Source organism: Halichoerus grypus, chromosome 5 (assembly GCF_964656455.1).
Source record: "Halichoerus grypus chromosome 5, mHalGry1.hap1.1, whole genome shotgun sequence".
NCBI classification, from domain to species: Eukaryota; Metazoa; Chordata; class Mammalia; order Carnivora; family Phocidae; genus Halichoerus; species Halichoerus grypus.
In genome coordinates this window covers 117,740,225-117,759,093 of record NC_135716.1, presented here as the reverse complement: position 1 = coordinate 117,759,093, position 18,869 = coordinate 117,740,225, and the positions used below count along the sequence as shown (strand labels likewise).

The window sequence follows — 18,869 nt, the reverse complement described above, 5'->3', positions numbered from 1 at the left end:
ATTTAAGAAATACATATATGTATCAAAGATAGTGAAATACATATATGTGCCAAAGATAGTGATCCCTCTGATGGATCTGGGCAAAGTTTATTGAAAACCTTTGGGAAAAGATTCACTATTTTAAATGTCATTAAGAACATTTGTGATTCATGGAAAGAGATCAAAATATCAACAGAAACACGAATTTGGAAGACGTTGGTTCTAACTCTCATGGATTGACTTTGAGAGGTTCAAGATGTCAGTAAAGGAAGTAACCACAGATGTGGTGGAAACAGCAAGTGAACTAGAATTAGAAGTGAAGCCTGAACATGTGACTGAATGGCTGAAATTTCATGATAAAACTTGTATGGATGAGGAATTGCTTCTTATGAGAGAGCAAAGAAAGTGGTTTCTTGAGATGGAATCTACTCCTGGTGTAGGTGTTCTGAAGATTGTTGAAATGACAACAAAGGATATACAATGTTACACAAACTTAATTGATAAAGCAGTGGCAGGGTTTGCGAGGACTGACTCCAATTTTGAATGAAGTTCTGTCGGTAAAAGGCTATCAAACAGTATGACATGCTACAGAGAAATCACTGATGAAAGGAAGAGTCAATCAATGTGGAAAACGTCACTGTTGTCTTATTTTAAGAAATTACCACAGCCACCTCAACCTTCAGCAACCACCACCCTCATCAGTCAGCAGCCATCAACATTGAGGCAAGACGCTCCCCCAGCAAAAGGACTCATTGAAAGTTCAGAAGATGGTTAGCATTATTTTCTTAGCAATACTGTATTTTTCAATTACAGCATACATACTGTTTTTTACACATAATGCTATTGTGCACTTAATAGACTACAGTATAGTATAAACATAACTTTTATATGTTCTGGGAAACCAAAAAATTCAGTTGGCTCACTTCATTGTTGTAATGTGGAACTGAACATGCCGAACCGTATCTCTGAGGTGTGCCTCGAAAATGAGGGCTCGAATGGGAGGTCAGGAATAGCCTTTTGGAACACGTCACATATGTATGAGTCGACTGAAAGAACCAATCGTGTTGCCATCAGGGAGAAGAATGTTCAACAAGAGCCAGTGCAAATGTCTTAAGGTGGGAACAAGATTAATTTGTTCAAGGAACAGAAAGACAGCCAGTATGGGGCTAAACAAACAGGGCAAGTGTTATGAGATGAATTGTCTCCCCTCCAAATTCATATGTTGAAGTCCTAACCCCCTGTATTTTGGAATGTGATTGAATTTGGAGATAAGGCCTTTAAAGAGGTAATTAAGTTAAAATGAGGCCATTAGCATGGGTCCTAATCCAATATGACTGGTATCCTTATGAAAAGAGATTAGGACAGAGACAGGTACTAAGGGAAGACCATGTAAAAACATAAGGGGAAGGTGGCCATCTGCAAACCAGAGGGAGGCTTCAGGAGAAACAACCCAGTCCACACCTTGATCTCAGATGTCTGGGCTCCAGAATTATAAGAAAATAAATTTCTATAGTTCAAGCCACCCAGGGTGTGGTACCTTGCTATGGCAGTTCTAGAAAATGAATACAGCAAGGTACTAGATAAAGCTGGGGATATAGGCAGAGGACAGACCATAAAAAACTTAGTAAACTAGCATCAGGGGTTTGAGTTTTAAGTGTTATCAGAAGCCACTGGGAATTTGAAGGAGGAGAATGACATAATCTAATTTACAAAGATAATTTTGGCTAGCTGCTTTGTGGAAAATGGACTGGAAGGCAAGAATGGAAGCAGAGAATTTAGCTAAGAGGCATTTGCAATAGTCCAAGCAAAAGATAATGGTGGCTTAGACAAAGGTGATGATAGTGGAGACAAAGAAAAAAAAAACTGGCAAAATTTGGGATGTGTTTTGAAGGAGAGTTGGCAGGACGTGGTGGTGGATTAGATGTGGGAGTGAAGGAAAGAAAACAATCAAGAATGACTTAGATTTTTGACTTGAGCAATTGGGTGGATGATAGCACTAATTCCTGATACAGAAAAGGCAGAGGAAAGGAACAAGTCTAGGGAGAAAATTCAAGAGTTCTGTTTTAGTCAAACAATGTGAAATGCCTTCTAGATATTCTCGATATGGAGAGATCACCACATTTGAATATATTAACCTAGCCTTCTGGGGGTGTAATCAGAACTGGAAGTAAGACATAAAACCAAGGGAAATTAGAACTATCTCAAACTGTGTTTTGCAGGAAGTGATGTGAGAAATCTGGCCTTGACAATTCCTCTTAACAACTGTATTCCAAGAAATAGATTCCTGGAGACATTTTTGAGGCATTCCTGTTGCACAGTATGGTGGCTGGTTGCAACAATGGAAGGAATAATCCCCCTTTGGCAGGAAAAGACTACTTAATGCACATGCATTATGATTGCACAGATACCACCAGGATAAAAGGTCTGGAAAAAAATAAATGGATTGTAATGAACTTTCTGGATGTAATAGGTACGTTAAGGCTTTAAGCGCTACTTACTGTCAAATGCCTGTGTGTTTTCTTGTTAGATTCAGTTTTGTGGAAGCTATAAAACATAGCAGTAGTATAAGATTTCATTCTTTCATAAACCATACATTTTGAAATTGTGATCACTTTGAACAGGAGACAGGGTGAAGTTCATTAAGCAGAGTTAGCAAGGCTATAGGAAGAACAACTTTCAAACACATTTTAGATCAATTAGTCCAAAATAATTTGTACCAAAGCACCATAGGACTAAATGGATGCTTGCTGTGCTAATTAAAACATTCTTACTCACTTACTCAAGTAGGTTTGCTAAGATCTCAATTTAGAAACCCTTCATTAGTACATCCTAAATGACTGTTCTGTGTGCTAAAAATGAATAAGGCTGCATATCTTTTAAAAATATTATACTTACTAATTTTTTACCAATTGAGACTTTCTTCACAACTGGTACAAGCTGGTACTTTTTAAACTGTACCACATCGCCCAGTGTTTGAACACAATATTTAGGATGGTTTCTGAAATGCTGGGATTATTTTTGGGGGGAATACTCCTTTTTTTTTTTTTCTCTCTAGTCCTAGACTTTTTTGTGTGTTGTGACTGCAGCCTTCATTAGAGATGGTTGTGACAGGCTGTGGTCACTGTTATTAGAGGATATAGTATTTCATTCTGAGAAGTTGCCTTCTGATTCCAGGCTGCAGCATGGCAAGTGATTTTGTAAATATTCACCCTTTGTCATATGTTCAAGCCTTTGCTTCTCCTAAAGCTTATTTAAAATATGGTAGTGAAAAACCACCAGCTGAATATTTGTATGCTTATAAATATTAAATACAGGCTCATTTCCAACTATAGTTGTATAAAATGGATAGTTTCAAGAAATTGTTCTTGTTTTTGACAGCTGTTCAAATTCTAACATAGTGGTAACAAAAATAGTGAGTAATTTCTCTTCTCTGTTATCGAATCTGGGTATCCTCAGCTGGACAGAGACTGGAACAGTTCGATAATATTTTCCTAATAGAAACATTCCAGTCAACGTTTTACCAAGGAAAACTAATTATTGTCTAGCTGGTGAGTTTTGCCTTTCCCAAATAGTTTTAGAAAAATATGGTAACATTCTTGTCCTTACAGTTTTCTCTCCCTCTCTTTTTTTTTTAAAGTTTATTTCTGTTTCCAATTTATCACTAAGTATTAACTAACTTTCAACTAAAACATTTATCTGAGGAAGCAACTAGTCCCTTCTATAACATGGAAGACACTTTGTAGCTGGCTTTGAGTAATTCTCAAAGTACAATAACCTTAATGTCATCTAGATTCTCTTCTTATGAGGCAGTGCATGATGAAATTAGATTCTCCTAAATGTCATTGCCCCTATTTGTTGTCTTTTTCCTTGAACCAGGACTGGGCTGGCTAAGTTCCATTGTCTCTCAACCAGATTTACTATGGATCAGACGCATTCCATTTCACAACAGGAATGTGCTTATTATAAAATGTACAAAGCTTATAGTCTAACAAAGCACACAATCTGTTGGCAAAAGCCACTTCGTTTAACAGTGGGTATAGTTTGTAAAATTTCTGAATGTATCTGAACTAAATTTAGTATCATATAAGTTAACACTCAAATCTTGAAATAAATATCAAGTGAACACAGTAATGTTTATGCTAAACACAGAGCTGAATGCATTTTAGTATTACACAAATATACTTCCTAAGTATTTCCTATTAACATATAGTTAGCCAGATTTTCTTTGCTTCAGTTTCTCTTGGATAGTACCTCAGGAACTTTGAAAAGTAGATTAACTCAGGTCTTCAGAGCACAATTTAACATACTGTCTCTTTAGTGATTAATGTCATTTAGTTTTTGTGCAGTGAAATGAAGTGTATCCTTATAAATACCCAGGGAGAAACTAAGAGGTATCTTTAAGAATAAGAAGAATATGGATAAATTTAGCTGTTAAAAAACTAGATTGCAACATTTTTAAAAAAGTATGACTGTTGGGGCACCTGGGTGGCTCAGATGGTTAAGCGTCTGCCTTCGGCTCAGGTCATGATCTCAGGGTCCTGGGATCGAGTCCCGCATCGGGCTCCCTGCTTGGCGGGGAGCCTGCTTCTCCCTCTCCCTCTACTGTTCTCCCTGCTTGTGCTCTCTCGCTCTCTCTGTCAAATAAATAAATAAAAATCTTTAAAAAAATAAAAATAAAAATAAAAAGTATGACTGTTAACAAAGATTCAAAGGAAATGTGCACAAATGAAAAGAGCTATGGTTGGTCAGTGGATAGTAACTGTTGTGTCACTGATGGAAAAAGTTGAGAAATACCTGAACATTTAAAACTTCATCTACTACCTACGACTATAGTAACCACTCCCAAGGCAGATCTATGCACAGAAGACATGGCTTGTTAATGCATGCTTTCTACTATTCTAAACATTCAAATACTGATGTGTCTCTGGGTAAGGAAGAATGGACCACTTGTGGCCACATTGTAAGAGTCTTTTTCACTTCAGTTACCAGCCTCTGGTTCACCTGTGTTCACTCCATTCAGGCTTTCACTGTGGGGATCCCCTTGCTTCTGTGGGCTATACCCTTGGACTGGACTTGAAACAGCCCCAGCCCAGCTTTTGCTCCTGCATTTCTAGTCCACGCAAATACTTCCACAAACTCTGGCAGTGTGTCTGTCCCCAACAAAGTGGCACTCTTCTGGCTCTGTATCTAAGCCATTAGTCACCCAGTTTCTTGCTCTTCAGATCTCCTAGACTAGTGCCCAGGGCACTTCCCAACTGCAGGGAATATTTATCAACTCTCTGAGAGGTCTCTGTATAACCCACTCTCCCTAGACTTGAGATGAAAAAGGCAGCACATCCCATTCCATACATTCAATGCAGAAAAATTAGAAAGTACAGATCAGTAAAAATAAAACCATTAAAACCTTTGTAATCCCAATACCATTTTATAGACCACTACTAATAATCTGTCACATAAACTTCCAAAATTTCCTACTGTGTTTATGGAAATGTTCTTCTGCTCATGCTGTTATTAATTTACACTGTAAGTACCCACATTCCATATTTAAATAAAATATGGGGCACTGTTATAAGGTAATTTAAGAATGAATTCACACTTTAAATGGAGATTGCTTTACAATGGATTTCTTGAAAAATTATCTTCTGAAAACAGTCTTTTGTTGTGAGATAGTGCCAGATATAATTAGTAAAGCTCCTTGTATTGAATTTCAGAATACTTCAATAATTTTATCCCCAAGCAAAGATTCAGATTTTTATAGTGGTAACACAGCTTTATAAAACATTTAAATATTTAAGGAAATACTTCAGGACTGATCAGATATGTGTTAAAATTTGAGGATACAAATCTATGTCACAATTCATAGAGGTTTTCTTCTCTAAATATACATGAATCAGATAGGAGAAAGGAAAAAAAAAGGAAATATTTAGCTGCCAAAAAATAATCTGTCCTGAGACATTCGTAAAGATTTTCTTCTGCGATGACATGAGGTTTAAGTCTTGACCCAATTGCTGGGAAAGTAACTGTACAACTGCAAAATCATTATTAAATTTTAGACCAGAAAGAGGTCCTCTGTTCTTTGTGGATATGCAGAGCAGACCAGAATGCACCTAGTGAATCCAGGTCCTCAGTATGTTGAAGACACCTGATATCCCATAACACCCGGCGAGGCTGCCGACTACTTGTTCACACGGACTACATGCCATGGAACCCATTTTATGTCTCAAAAGGATTTAAAATTCATGAAGCTTGTTGAAAGCTCAACTGTCACATTCAACTCATTCCAAAGTGTATGGGAAAAAGAGCAGAGCAGACATTTCAACTGAAGCTATTATTGTGCTTGAATAACCATATTCCATTAAATTGCTAATAAACCTACTAGAAGATGTTGATCACATCAACCATACAGTTGCATTCCTTTCCTTTATACCAACTTGCTCAATTTCGTTTTATGCAGTATTACTCTTTCTGTGCCCTTTATTCCAAGGTTGCCCAGGATTCAAAGCACTTATTCAGTAAGTTTGTAATCCAGTTTAGTGTGCTATTAACAGAATTCTTTAGAGAAGATCATGGAAAAAGAAAAACTTATTTTTGGGTCAGTGACCAATTTTAAAGGAAACACATACTAAACCAGTTTAAAGGAAAAGGTCAGGATCCATGAGGTATTAAGGAAAGAAGAAAAAGAAAAAACATTCATTTCCACAATTTTCCGACATTCCTTAAAAATAAAAACAAGCCTAAGTATGGAATGGCAAGACCTGGTTCCCCGTGCTGTGGTGAACAATACTGCCATTCATAGGAAGTTAGAAAGCAGGGGTTTTTCCTCAACACCAGGGAAGTTTTGGCTTCCCTTCCCTTTATTTATTCCGAGGTTCAAAATTGAACCCTATAAATCTTGAGGTAGTCTCTCAGAACAAATAATAATATAAAATGTATTAAATGCTTCCAAGTTTGCTTCTTACTAGCATAACGAATTAACTCTCTCTCCATTACAAATAGCATATTAAGCCACTGTGGTGTTAGTGTTAAATACTGAAAACAGACAAAGCTGAATATAGATCCTATAGAATTAGGCATTTTTAAAGAACTAATACAACGATCTCAGTAAGTCTATCTGATGACTGGGTTAGATAGTTTTGCCCTCACTTAAAGATTAATTGAAAATATATGATGGAAAAAAATCAAAGTTAAGGGAACAAATGTTATAATTTTAAAATTCTTTTATTAAACAGGAAACAATTTGTTTTCCTGTAATTTTTTTTCTATTCATTATATACATCTAAGAGCCTTAGAAGAAAGGATATGTATCCCCAAGCACAGGGTACCTAATATTTGTCCCTAACTAGTTATCCAATGGATAGAGTTGGGGTATCATTTCTTTCCATAAGGCAACCGGCCAGTATCAGAATGTTTGGGCTTTTTTCACTAGTAAAGTCAAGCTGAATAAAAGTAAAATTTATTTTCTGGATTATTTTATGATTATGAAAATATTTGTATCTTTTTACCTTTTTTTTTTTTTAAAGATTTATTTATTTATTGGAGAGAGAGAGTGCTTGCAAGAGCAGGGGCAGGCAGAGGGAGGGAGAGAATCTTGAAGCCGACTCCCCACTGAGTGCAGAGCCCAGACATGTTGAGGGGCTCCCAGGGCTGGATGCCAGGACCCAGAGATCATGACCTAAGCTGAAATCAAGAGTCGGCCACTTAAACCTACTGAGCCACCCTCTATCTTTTTAGAGTGACCAAGATTAGGTGAAGTGAAAGAGTTTTTCCTGCAGATTCCTCTCTCAAACACCTTAGTGAGAACACATAAAAACCAATTCTACATCATGCACAAAGCTGTGGTAGAGAGGAATTAAATGTTAAAGCAGCAATATCATTCAACAAAAATAAAGATGAGTAACAGCTCAATATAAAAAGCTGTGAAATTACAGTAATTTCACAACCCATCAGAAACAGCAAAACACACCATTACTTTAACAAATATTTATTGATCACCTAATAGATGTCAAAGCTAGATGCAGATATATGTGTGATAAATTTCTCAACTGGAGAATTAAATGAAAAGAAACTAGCACATGATATAACTCACAGAATCATGGAATATTAAAATCAGAAGAGATCGGGACTCCTGGGTGGCTCAGTCGATTAGGTGTCTGCCTTCCACTCAGGTCATGATCCCAGGGTCCTGGGATCGAGTCCCATATCGGGCTCCTTGCTTGGCGGGGAGCCTGCTTCTTCTGCCTGCCGCTCCCCCTGCTGTGCTCTGTCCCTTTCCCTAAGTAAATAAATAAAATCTTAAAAAAAAATCAGAAGAGACCTTAGCAGTCATAGAGATCAGGGAACCAAGTCCCATTAGCTTTAAGTAACTTTGCTCAGTCACAGGGGCTAAAGCAGGACTTAGAACCCAAGGCCCATATTTACACTATAACAAGATTCCTGAGTCAGTAAAAATATATATTTTTTACAGATTTTATTTATTTATTTGCCAGAGAGAAAGAGAGAGCATAAGCAGAGGGAGCGGCAGGCAGAGGGAGAGGCAGACTCCCTGCTGAGCAGGGAACCTGATGTGGGACTCGATCCCAGGACCCTGGGATCATGACCCGAGCCGAAGGCAGACGCTTAACTGACTGAGCCACCCAGGCGTCCCAGTCAAATGTTTTTAAAACAAAAAACCAATGTTAAGACTACTAATATAAAATCATTTCTACTTAAACAGCTTTAAAATAATATATAATTATATATACATAAAAACTTAAATTACCTTCTTGGACTCAAGTACAAATTATCAGATTTCATTTATAAAGTTTTCATATTAGCTGGAATTTCAGTTTTCATAGCATGAAATGAGGAAGCATCTGCCATCTGATGAAACCAAAGATCACAGAATAGATGTGGCTTGGCACTGGAAGACAAGAGTGAGGACCATGGCCCTCTGTGACATTATCCAGGCAGGCACATTTTTGGACGTTTCCACACAATGCACAGTTAGTGGCCCAGGTGTCTTTCAACTGTTTTTCAACTGATAAGAAAAAATTTTAAATCAAAGCTATTCACAATGTTTGCCAGATTTTCCCTAAATGGTTCCTTTGCAAGGCAAAACATAATTCCCTCTCTGCCAATATACACCCACAATACATACACACCCATGTACAATAAGGCTTTTGAGTAATCTGAGAATTGAAGATTTGGCTTCCTAAATAAGTTGAAAACCTCACTTCCTCTTCATTAATATCTAAAGCCCTATCCACATGAAAAATTGGAAAATATATAGTATAAACTGCGACACAGTTATTGTATTTGATTCCTCATCTGATAGCTGAACACTTTGAAAATATATCTAAAGTGAATAATAAACATGTGTCATATGAAAAAAGTTTTTGACGTGAAGATGAGATAATAAAGTAATTTGGGCTGATTTTTACAGGTGACTTATTGGACTCCATCCTATTATTTCAGCCATATTCCACATACTGCATTTTACAAAGGACATAAGTGAAAAATGATTTTGTTCAATACATACGGGTGGGTGTCAAATTTTGCAAAGCAGAAAGGGATAGAAGAAGTTAACTAGGGTGAAGAAAATCTCCCCTCTTAAAGGCAAGATTGTAGAGGAGGTATAAGCTATTAAGAGGGAGTCCTTTGGTATCTTCTCCTTCAAGCTCCTCCTTCATAAGCCTTCCCCCAAATGTGCCACATGCAAAACTTAGCTTTGTTTAGGTGCTTAGCATGTTTCTATTGATAAAAATTTCTTTTTTTTTTTTTTTAAAGATTTTATTTATTTATTTGAGAGAGAATGAGAGAGAGCACATGAGAGGGGGTAGGGTCAGAGGGAGAAGCAGACTCCCTGCCGAGCAGGGAGCCCGATGTGGGACTCGATCCAGGGACTCCAGGATCATGACCTGAGCCGAAGGCAGTCGCTTAACGAACTGAGCCACCCAGGCGCCCCATTGATAAAAATTTCTAGTAACCTAATGGGAAGAGGATTGCATTCTGCTCTAGAAGGCTTATCAAAAAACAGCAAATTAACACCCTGCCTACGGAGACTGGGATTCTTTTTAACAAGTGAAAATCCTGGCAAATGAAATACCCTATTCTTACAGATGAAGTAAGCATCCAGACAGTTGTTCTGTGACATCACTAAGCCCAGCATAACAGGAGAAGGCTCCACACATTTACCAGAAACCCTGCAGAAAATTTACGGTGACAGGTAAATAGGAAAGACACTAGACTAATGCACAGTTGAAATTCTAAATTAAAAAAAAACTTCCAGGGGTGCTTGGGTGGCTCAGTCGGTTAAGCGTCTGCCTTCGGCTCAGGTCATGATCCCAGGGTCCTGGGATTGAGCCCTGCATCGGGCTCCCTGCTCAGCGGGGAGTCTGCTTCTCCCTCTCCTTCCGCCTGCCGCTCCCCCTGCTTGTGGTCTCTATCTAATAAAGAAATAAAGTCTTAAAAAAAAATCTCCAGAGGCAAATTTCAAAAAGCTTTTTACCTTTACCATGTCTAAATTTCTAATGTGCTTTAAATGCAAAAATATGTCTTAGGGACACACAGGTACTTAAAAATATGATGAACATCATTGATTGCTCCATTATCTGTGAATAAATTATTTCCCTTATGGTTTTATCTGTGACAAATTTTACTTTTAGTCTCAACACAATCATTCAATGGTAAGAGCTATAAGGGGCCTTATAGAGAATTACCTAATAATCCCTTGTTTTCACAGATGAAAAACTGAGGTCCGGTTGAATCCCTTGTTCAAAGTTACTGGCTGGTTAAGTGTTCAGAGCTATATCTCCTGTCACCCAGATCAATGGGCAGTGCTCTTTCCTCACGTCCTTGGTAACATCCTCCCACCAATAATGGTCACAATAGCTATATTCAAAGATGGTGCCATTCTAATGTTCCTCCTGGATGACTTCCTATTCAAGCTTCCTAACCAATCCATGACGTATGTACTATTTTCACCACCATTCTCCACAAAAGGAACCTGAGGCACTGAGAGCTTAAGTAACTTTGGCAAGAGTCTGCCTCCAGAACCACACCACACCCTCATTCTTAACCATTACATTACAGTTGACTTTTCTCGTTGGAGAGCATTTTTGTACTCTATATTCAACATGCTTTAAGTTGAACTCATCTTTCTCTAAAACCTGCTGACATCCTTACTTTTGAACTCTGTTAAAGTCATCCTTGTCCTCTTAGTCATAAAGCCTGAAAACTTGGAGTATTCCTTGACCCCTCCCTAATTCCTCCCCCTTCTCCACATTTCTACCGTTGGAAAGGCTCTTGAACCCACATACATTGCAACTTCCTAAAGGTGGCCTCATTCCCTGCACATTTTGAGATCTCTCCATTCTGGCTGGTAGGAATACAAACTATTCCCATCTATTTTAAGTTCGAGGATTTTTTGGGCCTATTTTCTACTGGTTCTCTCTCCAGTCTTAAGTAGTTGCTTTTATGCATGCACAGACAAATAAATTTATAGCCAAAGACTGAAGGAACAATTCTGCATATGTCTAGAATGCTCTCTTCATGAAGCACCCTCATCTCCTGTATTCTGTCCTGAAATTCTTGACCTCCCCAAACTCTCATTTTTGTCCTCTGAACTCAGCAAGACCACTGAGCTCTGTTCTGTTCCCCTTCTCTCCTATGTGAAAGAAACGGAGAGCCTGGAAACAGACTCCAGACAGTGAGTTGAGGCAAGTATAGATCACACTTCATTTGTGTCCTTTCCCTCAGGGATCACAGTCCCATACTTCCTCTTCTACACTGTCTGAAAACCAGGGTTTCACATAATTGGTCCCGTTTTCTAACTGTTCACAACAAAAGGGAATTTCCTGTAGGCTTTCATGGCTAGAAGTAAAAGGCTCAAGCCTGTACACTCAAACATTGTAACTTTATTGTCCTAACGACCTCTGTGACAACATTCTTCAATTTCTCCTAATTCAAGTGATTGTTTTTTCTCATTAAAACAGTGAGGGCCAACATACTCCCCTTTAACAAATAAATGGATGGTCTAGAAAATACTTCCATAAGAACAAGTATGATTCTTTTTTTTTTTTTTAAAGATTTTATTTATTTATTTGAGAGAGAGAGAGAGAATGAGAGAGAGAGCATGAGGGGGGGAGGGTCAGAGGGAGAAGCAGACTCCCCGCTGAGCAGGGAGCCCGATGTGGGACTCGATCCCGGGACTCCAGGATCATGATCTGAGCCGAAGGCAGTTGCTTAACCAACTGAGCCACCCAGGCGCCCCGAACAAGTATGATTCTTGATGATTTTGGTGACAATGGTATGAAAGGGAGCAGACAGTAAGTGTGTTAAAAACTCCCTGAGGATTTATTTAAATGTTATTTAAAATGCTATGCCCTGATACAGCTATTAACTCTAATAGAGCCTGGAAGCTAATTAAGAAGGCCATTTGTAACTACACAGCACTGTGCTTCTGGACTGTGTTTAGGAGATGAACCTGCAGCAAAGAGATTAATAAGAAAATTTAGCCATTATATTAAAATTAACAGAGATCCAGAAGCACAATTCATAATTGCTGCTGATTCTTCTCCTCTGCAATATCTATTTAAGCTGCTGTGTAAGAGAGCCTCGGCAGACCAGAGTGCCTCTGCTGAAGGAGTCAAAACCATTGGCATAGAGCAGGGCAGCTGAAAACATTGATCCACAGCTATACCCAGGGAGCTTTCCTAACTTGAAGCAAAAACAAATTCAGAATGGCCTGGGAAAAAATACTGAATTTTAGGCCTGGTGAAGAAAACCAGGAACATCTTAGAAGAAAATAAATAATAAATAGGTATTAAATATAATTTTAATGATGGGTATTCTTTAATAATTTGCTTAGGAGGACTATCTCATTTTAAAACACACTTTAAAAAAAAGATTTTATTTATTTATTTATTTTATAGAGAGAGAGAGAGAGCACGAGCAGGGGGAGGGGCAGAGGGAGATGGAGAGAGAGGATCTCCAGCAGACTCCCAGCTGAGCACGGAGCCTGGCATGGAGCTTGATCTCAGGACTCTGAGATCATGACCTGAGCTGAAATCAAGAGTCAGACACTTAATCTACTGAGCCACCCAGATGCCCCTTAAGACATACTTTAAAAGAATATTATCAAGTTTGGAAAATGTGCCATTTTCTTCTTCAAATCATTTTACGCTGGGAAACTCATATGTTTGGATTGCAAGGCCTTACCTGATACAGTTTAGCCAGCAGTCAGGCCAGCCTCTCAAGGAGGTGGGCCAGGAGAGTCACTGAATCCATAGACACTGGAATCTGCCAGACTTCATTTTGAGCATAAAATCAGCCATTTAATAGGAGTGTGACCCTGAGATAATCCTCAACCTCTCCAAATCTTGGTCCCTTAACTTAACCTGTCCAACTTTTGGATCTTTTTTAAGTGTAGACTATAATAGTAACTATCTCCTAGGGTTGAGTGGATGATCAAATGAAATAATGCATGTAAAAGCTTTAGGACAAAGCCTGGAACATAGCAAACAATTTTAGCTATTGTTACTGTTGCTACTATTGTTAAGAAAAAAAAACCCCAAACTGCCTCTTGAACATTAGCTTTGTAAATACAAGTTTTATAAAGAGTAAATGTCATAAACTATGAGGCTATAGAAATAATCTGAATGGTTGAATGAAAAGTAATTATCTAATTTTACCCCATCTTTACTGTTTTCCCTAAGAAATGAAATTGGAAGGATGGTGGAAGGGGATAACATATTTAATTTGTCTCACTTTCCCCCTCCCCGCCCCCCCCATTTCTAAATGTGTTGTCCAGAATCATTTGGTCCCTTAGTAAACTATAAAATTACATTTTATATTAAAACTCATGAAAATCTCACTCTAAGAATCCGTAGGCATCTCCTCTTTAACTTAGCTGGATGTGGCATTCAGGAAGGTCCTGCTTAGACATACTACCATTCTAGGACAATCAATGGCTCTCTGAAAAAAATGACAAAAAACAAGAAAGTGTCACCTTCGTTGTGCTCCTGATGAAGCTATTTTTATCTGCTTTCAATGTGGAATATTTGGTCTCCTGACTGATAGATGGCTTCTCTGTTAAGGTCCCAGGATTCACTAAAAAGAGTTGAGATAACCCCTGAGAGGTTGTACAGAAAAATGCTTAAGTTCACAAGCTTTGGAATTGAACAACTCCATTCAAATCCTTGTTCTGATAGTTGCTGATTGATTGATCAAGTTACTTATACTCTGAGCCTTGGTTTGTTACTTATACTCTGAGCTTCGTTTTCCTCATTTATAAAATGGACATTAGAAGTGGCTTTTACCGGACAGGGTTGTTGTGAAGAATAAAATGGTATATGTAAAGCACTTAGCATGGTGCCCTACTCACAGTAAATATTCACTGAATATTACTTATTTACTATCTGTTAAATTTTAGCCTGGGAATCCAGATAATCCACACAAAAAACTCAGGACATGGACTACATGCCACTTGCCTCACTACCGATTAATTCATCCACTGAACAGACGTGTGCTGAGTGGCTGATGCTGTGAGGCCCTGTGCTCAATGCTTTCCTTCACTGAAATCCTTTGTCATGAGGGGCTTTCCCGGAGACTGTGAGGGCAGCATCTCTGCTCTCGTGCTAATGGCTACATCACCCTGGGACCTGGCGCAAGACCTACCACATAGGAAATGCTAACAAGTTAGGTTGTTTTTTCTTTTTGAATGAATATATAAGTAAAGGATGAATGAATGAATGAATGACATGATACAAGGATGATTAAAATGAACTCTCTGATCTCAGAGAACTTGTGTTCTAGCTGAAGTTGGAATTAGCCCTCCAAAAGGAAAATGAAAGCAGGAAGGACTTAAGGAGGGTATTTCAGGTAGTAGGATCACCATGAGTAAAATACTGAAAATTTCTTTATTTTTTAAGATTTTTATTAATTTATTTGAGAGAGAGAGCACAAGCGGCGGTAGAGGGAGGAGAGGGAAAAGCAGAGGGAGAGGGAGAAGCAGACCCTCTGCTGAGCAGGGAGCCCAACATGGGGCTTGATCCCAAGACCCTGAGATCATGACCTGAGCCTTAGGCAGACCCTCTGCTGAGCAGGGAGCCCAACATGGGGCTTGATCCCAAGACCCTGAGATCATGACCTGAGCCTTAGGCAACTGAGCCACCTAGGCGCCCCCCCCCTTTTCTTAAATACTGAAAATTTCTATTATAGTTATGCTAGTATAGTCCAGCAATAATGGCAAAAGAATGTGTAATCAAACTTGACATTTCTAGAAGACCTGTTAACTTTCAACAAAAAAACCCCACAGAAATATATTTATTACTTATCATAGAAAAAAGAAACTCTAGTCAATTTTATATCTGAAGTCAAAGGAGAAAAGAGAATATACTGTCACATACTCTTCTATGTCCAGTCAAGCCTAATCCTGTCTCAGTGTCCTTGCCTTATTTGCCAGTGGTTAGGAGTACCAATTACTACCCACTCCTCTTCTCCATTCTACAGCTAATTAGGAAGAGACAAAGGCAGAATGGGGATCAGATATCAGCTTTATCCAGGGTCCCCTGGTAAGGATCTAATTGGAGAACTGGCAAGGTCTCCTACCTACCTTCCAGTCAGAACTGAACACAACCTGATCCATGAGCTGGGCTGATGTCATTTTAAAACCCAATCACACCATTCTTCACCCCACCCACCTGTCCCAAGGCATTCCACAAGGAAATAGGAAACACAGGGGAATGCTTGGCTGAGCAAAGAGATAAAGGGGGAACCCACTTCCTACTTTAAGCAAAATGACCTGTGAATCTACTAAAATATGTGGCTGACCAACATGACTAGCAACTTACTACCATGGATCAGAGGACCAGAATGTTTCAGTGCAATGGACTCCTTTAAGAAAACATGAGGAAAAGAAATAAAGAGTCCCTGCATCCCCTACTCCACGTGCAACTTTTTATTTGGGAGAGAGAGGATGTTATACCGTATTTGGATGAAATAGATTCTTGTTCTTCTGCTACAGATAGCAGAAAGCCAAGCTTCCTGATTTGGTTTATTTTATCTCTAACTAAGAATGGCCTGATACGACAAACTTACAGCCTATAATAACTAAAAAAGCAAAAAACCAAACCAAACCAAACCAAAAAAAAAAACCCCCAAAACAAAACAAAACAAAAAACTCCAGAAACAAAACCAAAAACAAAACAAAAAACTCCAGAAACAAAACCAAAAACAAAACAAAACAAAAGTACTATAACTCAAATATCCTAAAACCAAACTGATTCCATTGTTTATATATCTTATAAGTATAATCTGGGAGGAATTAAATCATTTAGTTGCCTGAGTGTGCAGTTTTCATCTTGGAGACAATGCAAGAAAACAGTATTACCCAAGTTCAATACATGTTTAATCCATGTTTTTTTGAGATGTCATAAGGAGTGCAGATAGAGGACCTCACATTTTTTTGAGATTGCATCTATGTCAGCCCTGTTAAAGAAACAAAACTGTGGAGTTGTGAAGGTCCACTTTTGTTTGTTATTTTTGTTGTTGTGGTGGTGGTGGTTGTTTTTTGGTCCATGTACCTCAGTAGACCCGCAAATTTTTGCTTAGGAAAATCTTGGCTTTGTTTTGCTATGTCTGCTACTTTTTCATAACAAAATCGTGAGCTCATTGGCACAATTTATTAAAAACAATCAGGGAAAACTGTCTGAAGAACACACAGTCTACTCTTCCAGAAATTCTAAAATGTACACCTGAATTAAAAGAGTTCATCTACTGTAATACTGAATTCAATGAGTTGCACCTACTATAGAAATGTGATAGATGATGCTATTTATATCATCACACTACGGCCACATGGGGCCCCAAGAAGAACTTCTGAGCTTAGTGGTAAGAATACTGTTCCTTCTTAGTAACTGATTTGCCTGTATCTTTGGGTCGTCACAGACTGAAACACCTACCAGGTCCACCTCTTACTGTTGGCAGTAGAAAGCTTAGAGTGGAATTTGTGACCCATCTGTAACAGTGGCTAGATCATGCCTATCATTAACCGCATTCCTGGCTCTTCCTGATGGTAATTATTCTTATTTTCTTCCTTTCTCCATATTTTGATTGATTCTGCCTTGTATTTTATATACCCTACTAAGCTGTCTTCTCTCCCTTCTGCAGCATGATGATGCATAAATGGAAAACATATAAAAATGTAAGCAGAGATATCATCCACACTCACAATGTGATTACACTCTTCAAAGACCTGGTAAGCAAATATCCGAGATTTCTAAAGCTTTATCTATACAATTCTAGAACAATGGGCTGAAAAGTGAACACTTCTAAGTACACTAGCTTGACACTCTTTCATCAGTAAATTCTGATGCTATGTAGAAACTGCCTTTGAATATTAAGAGTAGCTATGATAATATACCATGTTGATACAGTTTAACAATAAAAAGACAGAAATGTTCCCTTTTTCCATGAGCCTAGAGCTCCTAAGGGAAGGGAGACTACTGTGAAAACTCGGAATTCATTAAAAGTGAAATCTTCCATTCCTGACAACTTCTTTTTATTTGGATTTATTCACTTTCCAGGGGGCAGAAAAGAACAACTAAATATAACCAAAATATTAAAGACAGTTTTAACAGCATATACCAGAAGAGCATGGTTCATATTTACCTTAAGGAAAAAGGTTGCAATGAGGCTGAAATATAATTTTACTTTGAATTTTAAGAGAAGCAGCTTTTGAGCTATTTTAAAATTCCTTTCATTTAAGCATAGAATCAGATATTATTATATATAAAATTTTTAAAAGCACTATTACTATCTTATTTGAAAGAAAACATTTTTTATAAACTGTTTTGCACCTAGTTCTTTTTTAATGTGCTCTGAAATTGTGGTTTTTAAAAAATTCACCTCCTGTTTCTTTTCCAGCCAGGGTTCAAGAGTGAATATTTTTCTCTCCTCAATTAGTCTTACACCTAATAACAAATGAGACTGCTTTCCGAGTTTTTTAGTGACAAAATATTTTAAAAAGACAGTATATATCTGAATTTCCCCCACACCGTTTCAGACTCAAATTTGTTATTTTCTTCTGAAATCTGTAATTTGTTACAAATACCAAGATATAAAAAAAGCACTCTTCTGGATTTTCTGGTAAATACAGCTGACCTAAAGTTTCATTTCTAGAAAACACAATTAACCAATTAAAAATCTTAGAATTTTTGTTTTTGTTCCAAAAATATTAGTTTAACCTCAACAGATATCTGTTCTCTTAAGACAGCGGTGTGTGCGCCCATAGAAGAGTATCTGTTCCAAGAGATAAGAAGGGAATCTGTGTGTGTTGGCAGTGGGCTGGGACCCTCCCTAGGGCCTGCTAGGGTTTGATCTGGAGAGGAATGATAGCAAGTTTGAGGAAATTTTTCCCTTGAACATGGAAACTCCTGGGTTTACCAAATAGAATTACAGAAAAGAAGCAAAACAAAATGAAACAGTTATATCCAAGAAAAATCTGAGAAGAACCATTCAAAACGTGCGAGACACACTGTACTTAAAATGTACTTGAAGGCTCATTTCTGTAAGGGCCGCCTAAACATCCCCAAGCTCTACTATTCAGGAATCTTATTTCCAGGCACAGTGTCCTGGAGCATTTGCAATTTTTCAGTTGGAACTCTCAGCACTTTAAAAATAGTCTAAAGTCAGAAATTGAAATACTGATCTATTTTTCAACCCCCAAGTCGCTCCTTAGTCAATATAACACTGAACGTTTCTGAACAAAGGGATTCTTAAGGCTGGCTGTGGTTCAGGCATGTCCTAAACTTATTAAGGGGAAAATAAGTTATTCACAAAAGAAAAAAAAATTATGTCTATCCTCGGTTGGAAAAAGATCTATTTTCCCCTTAATGCTGAATTATGTATTC

The 18,869-nt window shown here is 38.0% G+C and overlaps 1 protein-coding gene across 3 annotated transcripts in view; it reads right to left on the bottom strand.

The window, feature by feature from the left end:
• Nucleotides 1-18,869, bottom strand: part of DDAH1 (dimethylarginine dimethylaminohydrolase 1) — a 131,809-nt gene that overhangs the window by 54,549 nt on the left and 58,391 nt on the right. The gene's annotated exons all lie outside the window — the stretch shown is intronic.